Source organism: Canis lupus, chromosome 14 (assembly GCF_011100685.1).
Source record: "Canis lupus familiaris isolate Mischka breed German Shepherd chromosome 14, alternate assembly UU_Cfam_GSD_1.0, whole genome shotgun sequence".
NCBI classification, from domain to species: Eukaryota; Metazoa; Chordata; class Mammalia; order Carnivora; family Canidae; genus Canis; species Canis lupus.
In genome coordinates, this window is record NC_049235.1 from 34,620,631 (window position 1) to 34,632,857 (window position 12,227).

Genomic DNA, 12,227 nt, shown 5'->3' on the forward strand with positions numbered 1-12,227 from the left:
TGTGCCTAACCACACATCTAATGAGTCAACCTGACATTTCAATAGTCCACTAGGTGGCAGAGATGTTTACAAGGAAGTAAAGATGAACAACGCCCAAGTCTTCTTAAATAGAAGCAGGAAACAAAAAGCAGGAAACAAAAAGAGAACCTAATTAGAGGAAATACGGCATTTATAAATTACATAATACATATATATTAAACTGTGAAACCACACATACATAAACAGAAATTCAGATTTTTTTCCCAAAGATTTTATCTATTTATTAATGACAGACACAGAGAGAGAGGCAGAGACAGGCAGAGAGAAGCAGGCTCCCCACAAGGAGTCTGATGAGGGACTTGATCCCATGACCCCGGATCACAATCTGAGCTGAACACAGATGCTCAATCACTGAGCCACCCAGGCATCCCAGAAATTTTAAATTTTAACAAGATATAAAAGTCCACCACAAATAGTAACAGCTACCTGGTTCAGCCAGCACTATTTATTTTAAATAATTTTTTAAACAAAATTTGCCTCTTTTTTTTTTTTTCATTTTTAAGGGAGCTTGAACTTTAAAGGAAATCCAAGATTACTGGTATTTCACTGTCACAAGTAATTTATTTCAGTCTGTACACTTGCAAGCTCTGGGTCTCCTCCTATTGTCCGTTCATGGCTATATGTCAAAATTTATTATTTAATCAGAGTTAATATATCTTTTTTTAGCCATGCAACTCAACTCTTGAGTTGACTTGCTGAGCAAAGTTTTCAGGAAGCTGTTTCTCCATTCTCATTCTACAATCTTTATTTAATCTACTTTAGAAATTATCCTCCTGACTTGAAAATAACTTCATCTCTCTATATGTTCTATCTGATAAAAAGAAATAAGGCCTTGTGGAAGAAACTGAGATTTTTAAATCAAAGATCCAGGGATGCCTGGAAGGCTCAGGGGTTGAGCATCTGCCTTCAGCCGAGATCGTGATATCAGGGTCCTAGGATTGAGTCCCACATCAGGCTCCCTACAGGGAGTCTACTTCTCCCTCTGCCTATGTCTTTGCCTCTCTCCGTGTATCTCTCATGAATGAATAAATTAATTAATTTTAAAAAAATCAAAGACTCAGATTTGAATCCTGGTTTTGACACTTACTAACTACCTGATCCTGGACACATTTCCTGACATCTTCAAGCCTTAGTTTCCTTTTTAACAAAATGGGAGAAAATAGCTAAACTCCTGACATCTTCAAGCCTTAGTTTCCTTTTTAACAAAATGGGAGAAAATAGCTAAACTCACATGAGCATCAAATTAGAGTATGTGGAAGTCATTTTAAAGTATTATGCAAATATAAATGATTAAATATATATACATATATATGTAAATAAGTATTATCATCATTTACTATTAACAGGTCAAATTTGAAAGAAACATAGGACTGAAAAATATCAATATTATAAACCTAAAAAGACTAGCTGTAAAAGATCTTCAGGCCCCAACTTCAAGTTTCTAGAGAATAAACAATTGTGTTAGCAGAAAGCCATGATTCTGACATGGGCACATGGATTTACCTGATGAAGAAATTTTATGGGGATCCCTGGGTGACGCAGCGGTTTGGCGCCTGCCTTTGGACCAGGGCGCGATCCTGGAGACCCAGGATCGAGTCCCACGTCGGGCTCCCGGTGCATGGAGCCTGCTTCTCCCTCTGCCTATGTCTCTGCCTCTCTCTCTCTCTGTGTGTGACTATCATAAATAAAAAAAAAAAAAGAAATTTTATGAACATAAGCAAACGAATGATTCAGATTCTCTTCTTTAGAAGTTAAAACTATTTATTAATAGAATGTATGCTATTTCTATTTCTCTTGATGGAAATATAGTGTCATATTCTCTAGTACTTCAAATCTAATTACTATCTTTTGGATTCTTGTCATCTTAATTGAATCCTTTAAAATGCATGCTTAATTGGTTGATTCTCCATTACACATCTTCCTTTCTTTTAATCTGCACACTAAAATCAGAGTATATTTGAAGTTATTTAAAAAGCTTTCATATAAGGTCTTCATGTAAAAGGTATGTTTCCATGCAAAAAGATTAGGGTATTCTAAAACCATGCTACTCAAAGTGGTAGCAGCAACTCATGGTCTAGCAGCAACCAGTATCACTTTAGAGCTTGTTAGAAAAGCAGAATCTTAGGCTCCACTCTCAACCCATTGACTCAGAACCTGAATTTTTAATAAGATTCTCAGGCCATCTGTATACACTCAAAGTCTGAAAAGCATCATCTAATATTTATGTTTAATTCAACTGACGTGTCATTTGATCTATCCAAAATATTAACTTTCTCTATAATTCCATTATACATTATGAGGCTTCTCCTTTTAGCACTTATATTTTTTTTAAATCTCCACAGAACATAACATGTGAGGGATCCCTGGGTGGCGCAGCGGGTTAGCGCCTGCCTTTGGCCCAGGGCGTGATCCTGGAGACCCGGGATCGAATCCCACATCGGGCTCTCGGTGCATGGAGCCTGCTTCTCCCTCTGCCTGTGTCTCTGCCTCTCTCTCTCTCTCTCTCTCTCTCTCTCTCTGTGACTATCATAAAAAAAAAAAAAAGAATCAGAACATAACATGTGAGGCTCTTTGTGATTCAGCCCCCCATACCTCATCAAGCTTCTGTTCCCTCTCTCTTCATTTTTCTCCCTCTCAAGCTATTTCAGAAGTGTTGCAATACTTGAAACTGACATTAAGAGACTAAATGTGTACTGCATAGATTCCTAGTTGGGCATTCAACTTTGACTACAACATTTCTTGAAAAAATAAATATGGGGATTCTAGAAAGATTATTAGCCAGGAAAAGGTTGAAGAGTAAGAATAAAGCTGAAAATATTGATGATTTCATTGAGACTGGCCTGAGTCACCATCTCTCTCTTTTTTTTTTTTTTAAGATTTTATTTATTTATTCATGAGAGATACAGAGAGAGAGAAGCAAAGACATAGGCAGATGGAGAAGCAGGCTCCATGCAGGGAGCCTGATGTGGGACTCGATCCCAGGATTCCGGGATCACATCCTGAGCCAAAGGCAGATGCTCAACTGCTCAGGTGTCCCTTGTCCTCTCTTTCTAAACGTTTTTCATTATATATCCGATTATGAAATTTCTAATACTGTGTGACCTGCCATTAGGGAGAAACATCCACAGTGAGTTGGGCTTTGCTTATGAAGGTGAAGAAGGAAACCTATTTTAAAACCTATTTTAAAAGAAAAAGGATGAAATAAGGAGAATGAAGAGAAATAGGGTTCCATACAACAGAACAGTCGCAACTCAGAGGATACAGTAGGGTAGAGAATAGAAACTAAAGGTTTCAACACTCATAAGAAGGTTTGGAGTAGCCAAGAGTAAGGAAATAGTCACAAATCTATGGCAAGATTGAACCCTGAGGACCTGCATCCAAAGAAATAATGAGGAATCAAATCCTTTCTTAGCACACAAAGTAGGACTTCCAGCATTTCTTGCAACATGAGACGAGAGTACCAGTATTGTATGATGCTTTGATTTTAGAAATAAGTTGATATTCAAAGTGATGATTTTTTAAACCACCATTTCTAAATGAGAAGATACTCAGAACCATATTGCTAAAAACATAACAAAAGGTATCACAACAATCAAAATAACACATATTTAAGCTCTACAATTTGACTTCAAAATATTTTACCATTACACAAAGCAGTGTGCATTCTGTAGGTTTCAATTGCAAAAAATACTGGATCCTTTAAATTGCAACTAATTATAAATAAACAGAAAGAACGACCAAAGAAGGCTATATAATGTCTAATTATAAACTGATTAAAATTAAGAGACTTTGTAAGCCTTACAAAGAATTCTACTGCTTGACACCATAAATTATAGCACAAACTCAAGTACAAATTATTTTACTTTGAAAAAGTTATTTCATCCTCTGCACCTCATTTTCCCCCATTTGTCTAACGCTGATTACTAACCCTCACACTACCTGGCTTAATTCATAGGAGCTAATGACACAATGGTTCTATTTTACAACATATAGTCTGATGGGGATTTTTTTCCTAATTTTTGAAAGTCCTGTAAAGATATAAATATTAAATATATTCATCAAAGCATGTAAGAAATTATAATTATTGAAAAGTATAAAACTATATGAAAAGGTTAGGAAAAACTGAGATAGTTAATCACATTTAATCTTTGAAGTCAAATAACTGTATAACTGGATAAAAGTGTTTGATATCCTTATGTGCAAAACCCTAACTTAAATGCAAAGCTTTCATATTTTATTAGAAAAAAAAAAAAAAAACAAGATTTCTGAGTACTCAGAGTATAGCATGTTTAAGGCATTCTACTTATTTATTCCCTAAAACTACAATTGTATATGAAGGAATTTGATTAGCACATTCACATAATTGATTTCTTACTAGTAGGAAGAAAGTAGAAATAAATAAAACCCCTACCTTCCCCACAATGCTGAGGTAGAGTCAGCTCTCCAGGGCTTCCTGTTTTCAGTCCTGACAGGAAGGAAGCGCTCATAGAATCTATTTCCTGCAGCAAATATCAGCAGTCTCCACAGTCATAAGGAAGTCTCTCACCCTCTTTACTTTCAGATGTCCTAAAATATCATAGATATGGTTTCTCATTATTTTAAAATATGAAAATGTAATTAATACACTGATTAGAAAGGAGTATGGCTTTGGTGGCCAGAAACATTCATTTTTGTTTAAATCTAAATTTGAAAACACATTTTATCTTTTAGTTCCAAAGTAATTTCAAACTTACAGAAACGTTGCAAGAATTACACAAGGTACTAGTGTACCCTTTACTTTATCAATTGTTAATTTTTTTGCCATATTTGCCTTATCTTTCTATTTACATGGATGTGTATATATATGAAAATTTTTCCTGAACCTTTTGAGAGTGAATCATAGACCTTGTACCTATTGCCCCTTTAATACCTCAATGTGTATCTCTTCAGAAAAGGGCATTCTCTTTCATAGGTCCAGTATAATATTTAATTCTAAGAAAGCTAACTCACCTATTGCCATTTTTCAAGATTTAACAGTGTGAACATCTTCCAGTAGCATAGCAAAAGCTAAAAAACAAGTGTTTTCTCCAAGTTTGAGTACAGTACTTGGGAGAGAAGAAGTCTTCTTCCTCCTGAAGCTTTCTTAGAGTTTAACCTAAAACTTAGTCTTCATGGTCTTCATAGTTTACAATGATATCATCAATGAAGGAGAAACAATTCAGTCAAGGGACTGGCTGGGAGCAATCTTAAAAACCACAATATTCTCCACATGGCTGTATAGACTGTTTAGAAAACTTTGGAATATGTCCCAAGAGATAAAAGTACTAATGTTAAGGCTGATTCCTGGACAACTATACAAAATGCAAATATCATAGCCACTTCTCTAAAGACTGGTAGAACAGGAAATTTCAACAGCTTTAAGTAAGGAGGGCACATGATGTGATGAGCATTGGGTGTTATACATAACTGATGAATTATTGAACTCTACATCTGAAACTAATGATGTACTACACATTAACTAATTGAATTTAAATTAAAAAAGAAAAAGGAAAGGAAAAATTATGAAACAATGATGATGCTGTAACTGATCTAGAACAAAATACTGTACAAAAATTATAATTAAGTTAATGTAACTACAGAAGCAATTTATGAAACATTAAAATTTATCTTAACCTAAAAAAAGATAGTTAATATTTGACTTTGTAAATGCATAAATACCACATAGATAAAGTTAGAGCATTCTAGTCAAATAAAAATAATAAACTTTAAATAGTACAGAGAAGGGCATAGGCCTGTGAGGGCCAAAATTTGAGGGAAAATATCAGTTCTCTTCTTAATCTGGACAAAATCTTTCATTTCTGGTTAAGCTTTCAGAATTTCAGCCACTAAAATACCAAATTTTTTCATATTTGCAATGGAGTGTCATACATGTTGATAAAGAAAAATAATTGAGTCTGTATCTACTGATTGCATCACAAATGTATTCTATAATATGTAGATTGTATAGCTTAATAAGTTTTATGTACAATGAGCTCCCAGATATTTCCAAGAAAAAAAATTTAAAGAATATATGCACAGTAGAGATTTATATCTGTCCAAGGAACTTTCATTGCAACTTCTACTGTACTTTAAAATGGTTTATGAAAAAAATAAAATAAAATAAAAATAAAAAAATAAAAAAAATAAAATGGTTTATGTATTTAAAAACTTCTCTACAATTCAAAATTTAAGAGTAATTTTTAAAATAGATGCCATGCCCTCCTCCTAAAAATGAGCTTATGTGTGTATTTCAGCCAGTTTAAAAAATTTAATTTAAAAAAAATGTGATCTATTTCTGACTCAATTTAAACAATTACTTCGGTTTTTAGGAGTTTTTTTGTTTTTGTTTTTGTTTTCATTTAGAGACCTCTTTTTAAAACTACAACTTGGGAATTACTCAAATAATATTTATAATCATTTTAATTCCCCCTTTCTGGACATGTAAAGAAGTTTTCTACTTATTTTGTAATTACATTATATATATTTTATTGAAAATATTTTTTTAATGAAAGTACATTAGCTGAGTTACAGATAAAGATAACAATTTAAAGGGACTTGGTAAATAATTTAATTAGAATGTTCTTCTTGCAGAAGAACAAAAAAAGCAAGACAGCAAAATGTCCAAACCAAATCAAATGGTGATATCTCATTTGTGTATCATATTCATATAAAAAAATGTGAAAGAAAAAATTTAAACACAGATCATAGATTTTAATGCTTCTTTCATTCTTATTTCATTTTTAAGGATAATTAAGTCAGGTTTCAATTCAAAAAAATTATTCTTTTAAAATATATTGTCTGCTGATGCTGTTACCAACAACTCTGTATTAAAATATTCCTGGAGCCATCCTACCTCCCAACAGCTGAATCTACACCCTCCCTGCCTCATTCATTCAACCAATCCATATCATTAAATTGTAATATTTAATCTTCAAGTCAAAAGTTTTAAAAAGAATGGTCACCTAGAAGAAAAAAAAAAAGCAACTTCAAAGCTCCTTAGAATGTGAAATGGTATAAGTTATGTGAGAGCACGGTAACAGCTGCTAGGCACTGATGAAGGTTTGGTTTTGATCCAGAGTAGAAAACCATTAAAGCTCTAAGAGTCAGAAAAGAAAAAGAAGAAGAAGAAGAAGAAGAGTCAGAGACATCTTTGATTTTCAGTGCTGTTTAAAAGCTTTACTGCATCTCCCACAAAGGGAGCAGCTGCCCTTAACATTTATTTGGTGGCTATTTACTTAGAGAAGAAATGGAGGGGACCTAACAAGCAGAATGAATTGAAAGTGCTACATTCACTGAGTTTCTTCTCATATTTCAAATCACCAGTTCTTCTTTCAGCTTTTCAATCCTGTACCAATAGATGTATCTGAGGTAGGAGTTGACTTCACTATAAACTAGAGTGACTTAGGGGCAAACAACCTAAATAAAACAGCATGTTTCCTGCATCCCAAGCTATTCAAGCTGCTCTAACCAAATACTTCTCCAAAATGTACCTGAAATTTTAAGTAAACTCGTTGTTTGTTTTCTGACTCTTACATAAATTCCTAATCAAGATCATCACCCCTCTGCTGTGCACTTATCTGAAGACTGAGAGTCTTTATAATGTTTTCAAAAGTATAAATTTCATAAATTTGGGTAACTTTGTCATGGGGACTTTCAGAGAAGAAAACCCCAATGATAAAGGTTCAATTGCATTTATGCTCTAAAACCAGGCATAACTTAGTGCGAACTCCATCAGAGTATTTATCGGCATTATGTGCTAGAATCTGACAACTTGATTTTGAATTCCAACTCTAATTCGGGAAAGATCATAGAAGAGCAAGTAAACCTTTCCCTATCTCTTTTACCTCATGTATATTTAATACTTAGGTCACAATGTTGTAAAGATGAAATTTAGAATAATATGTGTAACTTTCATGACATATAATAGTACTCAACCATGCTTTTAACTGCAAGTACCAGAATTCTCTGAGTAATATCATCTTTAACACATATACCAAATTGCTAAAGGTGGGGAGAGGCATACATGGTTCAGTGACTCTGCATTATCAGGATCGCATCACTATTAGACTCTTAGCCTTTTTCTCATGTTTGTAAACTCATGGTTACAAGATGGCTTCCTTAGTTTTGATCATTACATGAGTGTTCTCTAGCCAATCCTCACCTCCCCATTCTCAGGTTTCATTAACTTGAAATATGGTTCATGCTTAGCTTCAAGAGAAGCTAGAGAAATTAGTATTTAGTTTTTGCAGCTTCTATAGTGAAAGTGCCCAAGGGAGAAAGGGGTGGGAGCGGGTGTTGGAAATAATAATCAACAGGATCTAAAAAAAATAAAAAATAAAAAAAATAATCAACAGGATCTACCATATTTCCTTTGAAGAACTTTAAACAGTATTTTAGTAATGTTATTAAATTCTCCTATAACAAAATATTTTATTTTTACCTACATAGTATACATTTATTTTTGTTCTGAGGCTGCTTATTTTATCAGCTCTCTTAAGCCCCCTTCACTCTGATCTCAGCAGTAAGTGATTGCATGTGTTTTTTCACAAAAGCTGATAAATCTGCCTTCTGTAAAACCTGGCACAGCCATCAAAACAACAGAGGATACATGTCCCAGGATCACCCTAAGGCAGAAAAAAAACAAATATATTCAATTATTTTATCTTATAAATAAAATAATTATTTTATTTAAAGCAATTTCTCAAAATTTTAATTTTATTAACTTAATTATTAAATGAAGTAATTTACATCCAGTGTTTCCTTTAAATAACTATTTTGTAATTAGTTGAATGTGCTAAGATGTGCTGCCCAAGGCTGCAAAACCTGACTCTATGCCTTCTATGTTACTTCTGCTAGCCCACACATGCTTAATCTCTATTGCCAATTTCTGGAGGACTTGCTTTTATATACTAATAGGTACTAGCAGGCCAATACAGCTCCTTTCTTAAAGAGATCTAAAGCCACAGGCCCTTTTCAGTATCTCAGATTTAAAGAAAATAGGTCACATGCCATTACCAGAGAGTACCTTAACCTGGGCCTTGGAAGCAAATACCTCCAAGTGCATTTCAGAAATAACTGGAATGCCACCTGCCCAGAAAAACAAGTCCTATTTACAAGCAGAGGGCTGTATTTCCACTATCACAGTTCCATCTTAATGGTAGAGGACTAAAACATGTCAAAAGCCAAGTACCACTGAAAATAGTCATCTTTTAAAATGATATCAATCAACTCAACTTTAAATAAATTTGGAAAAAAAATTTAAAAAAATAAATAATAAATAAATAAATAAATAAATAAATAAATAAATTTGGAGTACTTTCTTTTTTTTCTTAAAGATTTTACTTATTTATCTGACAGAGAGAGAGAGAGAGAGAGAGAAGCACAAGCAGGCAGAGCGGCAGGCAGAGGCAGAGGCAGAGGGAAAAGTAGACTCCCTGCTAAGTAAAGAGCCTGATGTGGGGCTTGATCTCAGGATTCTGGGATCATGACATAAATGGAAGGCAGAATTTAACTAACTGAGCCACAGAGGCACACCTGGAATGTTTTCTTATTATGATAAATCATGAATGGGGTACAGGTTGAAGCATACATACAATACACGAGTAACACAAACGTCATGTCTGAACATCAATCTGCACAGCCCTGCTGCCCAAAAGGTAGACACAAGCAAACCATAATTTGAAGGTGATACTATCTAGGGGAAGGAGAGACAAGCTGTGAATACAAATAGAATAATTTGGCAGCCAAGGCATAGCAGCCAAGCAGATATGGCAACCACATAAGCAGCTCACATTCAAGAATTTGACCTCAATTTATTGGCCATCCCCTAAGACAGAATGAGCAGTCATGGGAAACCCAGTGATAGCAGTGGTCAAGCTTCAGACAGAGGGGCTGACAGCTAGCATTTGAAATGTCTATCAGCAGAAAGTAGCACCCCAGCCACCTAACCAGGGCTCAAGAGTAGATGCCAGTCTCTGAGTCAGACCCACGGAAAGTAGCACAAATGTTCAAACTTAGAGTTACTGAGGTTTTGAAAGTTTATTATGACAGGAAACAGACTTAAGACAGTGCATTTCAACCTTCTTGCCTCTTGGTTTACAAAGAAAATGGGTGCAGCTGCTCACAGACTTGGCCCTGGGCATTCAGTAACAATCCACCTCCACAAACCAGATGGGAGGCTCCAACAGAGAGAAAAGACCAAAGCCGGGTTCTCTGAATGCAGCCCAAGGTCAGAGCCAGAGGGAAGGAAGTAAGAAGGACTTAAAGCCCAGATTCAGAGAGTTAGGGAGGGACCCAGGGTTATGGTTGAGCTCTAAATAGAAGGCAGATGGCTCCTATAATACAAACAGAAGGTCCAATAGCTAAGGATCCTTTTTTTGAAAGAATATAATCATATTGTTCAAGTCATTTGTTGTCATGCAACAAATATGTATTGAACCTGCACCATATGACAAGCATTGAGTTCAGCATTATAGATATACCCACAAACTAAATAGACATGGTTTGGTCTCTAAAACTATCAGCTCAAGTCTACAGAGGAAGCCTGGCATTAAGTAACAATTCCAAATCTTTTCTTATATATTGCAGTAGGTACTACAAGGGAAAAGAATAGTTGTAAGAGAGAATCATGGGGCCAGATAGCCAGCTATGTTAAGTTAGGAGACCAAAAATGACCTTTCTAAGGAAGGTATTTCAAGAACATGTAACAGGGATCCCTGGGTGGCTCAGCGGTTTAGCGCCTGCTTTTGGCCCAGGGCGTGATCCTGGCAAGACCCGGGATCAAGTCCCACATCAGGCTCCCTGCATGGAGCCTGCTTCTCCGTCTGTCTATGTCTCTGCCTCTCTCTTTCTCTCTCTCTCTCTCATGAATAAATAAATAAAATCTTTAAAAAAAGAAAAAAAAAGAACATGTAACAGAAAAACACAAGCAAGGTACCTGGGTGGCTCAGTCGTTTAAGCATCTGACTCTTGATTTCTGTTCAGGTCATGATCTCAGGATCAAGACTGAGCCCCAGTCAGGCTCTGCCCTCAGCACTCTCCACCTCTCTCTGTCCCTTACCCTTTGTGCATGCATGCTCTCTCTTTCTGTATATATACATATATATAATATAAAAGAAAAACACAAGCAATTCTTTTTAAACTTTTTAAATACAAATTTAAACTTCAATACTATATATTATATATATAGTTATACATAAACATGCACTATTATAGAGGGATGATTGTCCAATGACTAATGGTAAAACATTAAAATCAATTTTTTTAACTGATTTTACTATGAAATACAACACACTATTGCTGAATTCATAATGACCTTTCCTCCCATGTGATATAACAGTTAACTTTTCACAAAACCAAAAGTACCCAGAAGATATAAGAAGGAAGAGAAGATCCCAGATATTATTTACATACAGGTGTATGTACTTCTAAGAAAGCAACATTTAATCTTGTTTAGTATTCATGTAATGCAAATATAACAGCTGAAAACTGGACAGACAAGCTCAAATAGGCACCTACGTTTAAGAGCAGAGGTTTCCAAAATGATAGAAGAATTCTGAACATTACTGGATGCAACTAGCTCTGGTAAAAATCAAAGTAATTTCAAGTATCTAGAGAATAAGCAAACTCATTGGGGTTTAATGTATAATCGTATTTGAAATGTCAATTCGCAAAGGAGGATGAAAATTCTAAACTGTGAAATGACCCAACTGGAGGTTCGTGGGCCCCAAATTTTGCTGTTGTATACAAAAGTTTATAAGAATATAGAAGGGAATATTAAGGGGTCTCTGGGGTGTAGGTTATATGGTGTGACCTACTGAGAAAATTTCAGTAAGCGTGTACTTGTGACTTGTACAAACTTTACTATTTATATATAATATGCAAATTAATATGGTTTGTTTGAGTTTTTTCAGTTTAACAGAAAAAAGTCAAGTCTAGAAAAATACAGAGACCTTTTATGAGGGACACTAGAACAAAATCTTAAAAAGTATAGCTTAGAGCAGTTTTTACAAAATTGGATATTAGACATACAGCACATCCGTAACACTCCACCTAGTAAGACATCTCCATACATGTTACTTATTATAAATAAGAGGGGAACATTCAAGAGGTGCACAAAAGTTAATGAAATCAGAGATCTTTGTATTCACTTAAAACAAAATTTGACCTTA

The 12,227-nt window shown here is 34.8% G+C and overlaps 1 long non-coding RNA gene across 1 annotated transcript in view; it reads right to left on the bottom strand.

The window, feature by feature from the left end:
* Positions 1 to 1,654: 1,654 nt before the first annotated feature.
* Positions 1,655 to 12,227, bottom strand: part of LOC111098792 — a 63,984-nt gene continuing 53,411 nt past the window's right edge. The window contains exons 3-4 of the long non-coding RNA XR_005369525.1: positions 4,451 to 4,605; positions 1,655 to 1,714 (exon numbers count right to left, since the gene is read on the bottom strand). This is a non-coding gene — a long non-coding RNA (uncharacterized LOC111098792). The remainder of the gene's footprint in view (positions 1,715 to 4,450; positions 4,606 to 12,227) is intronic.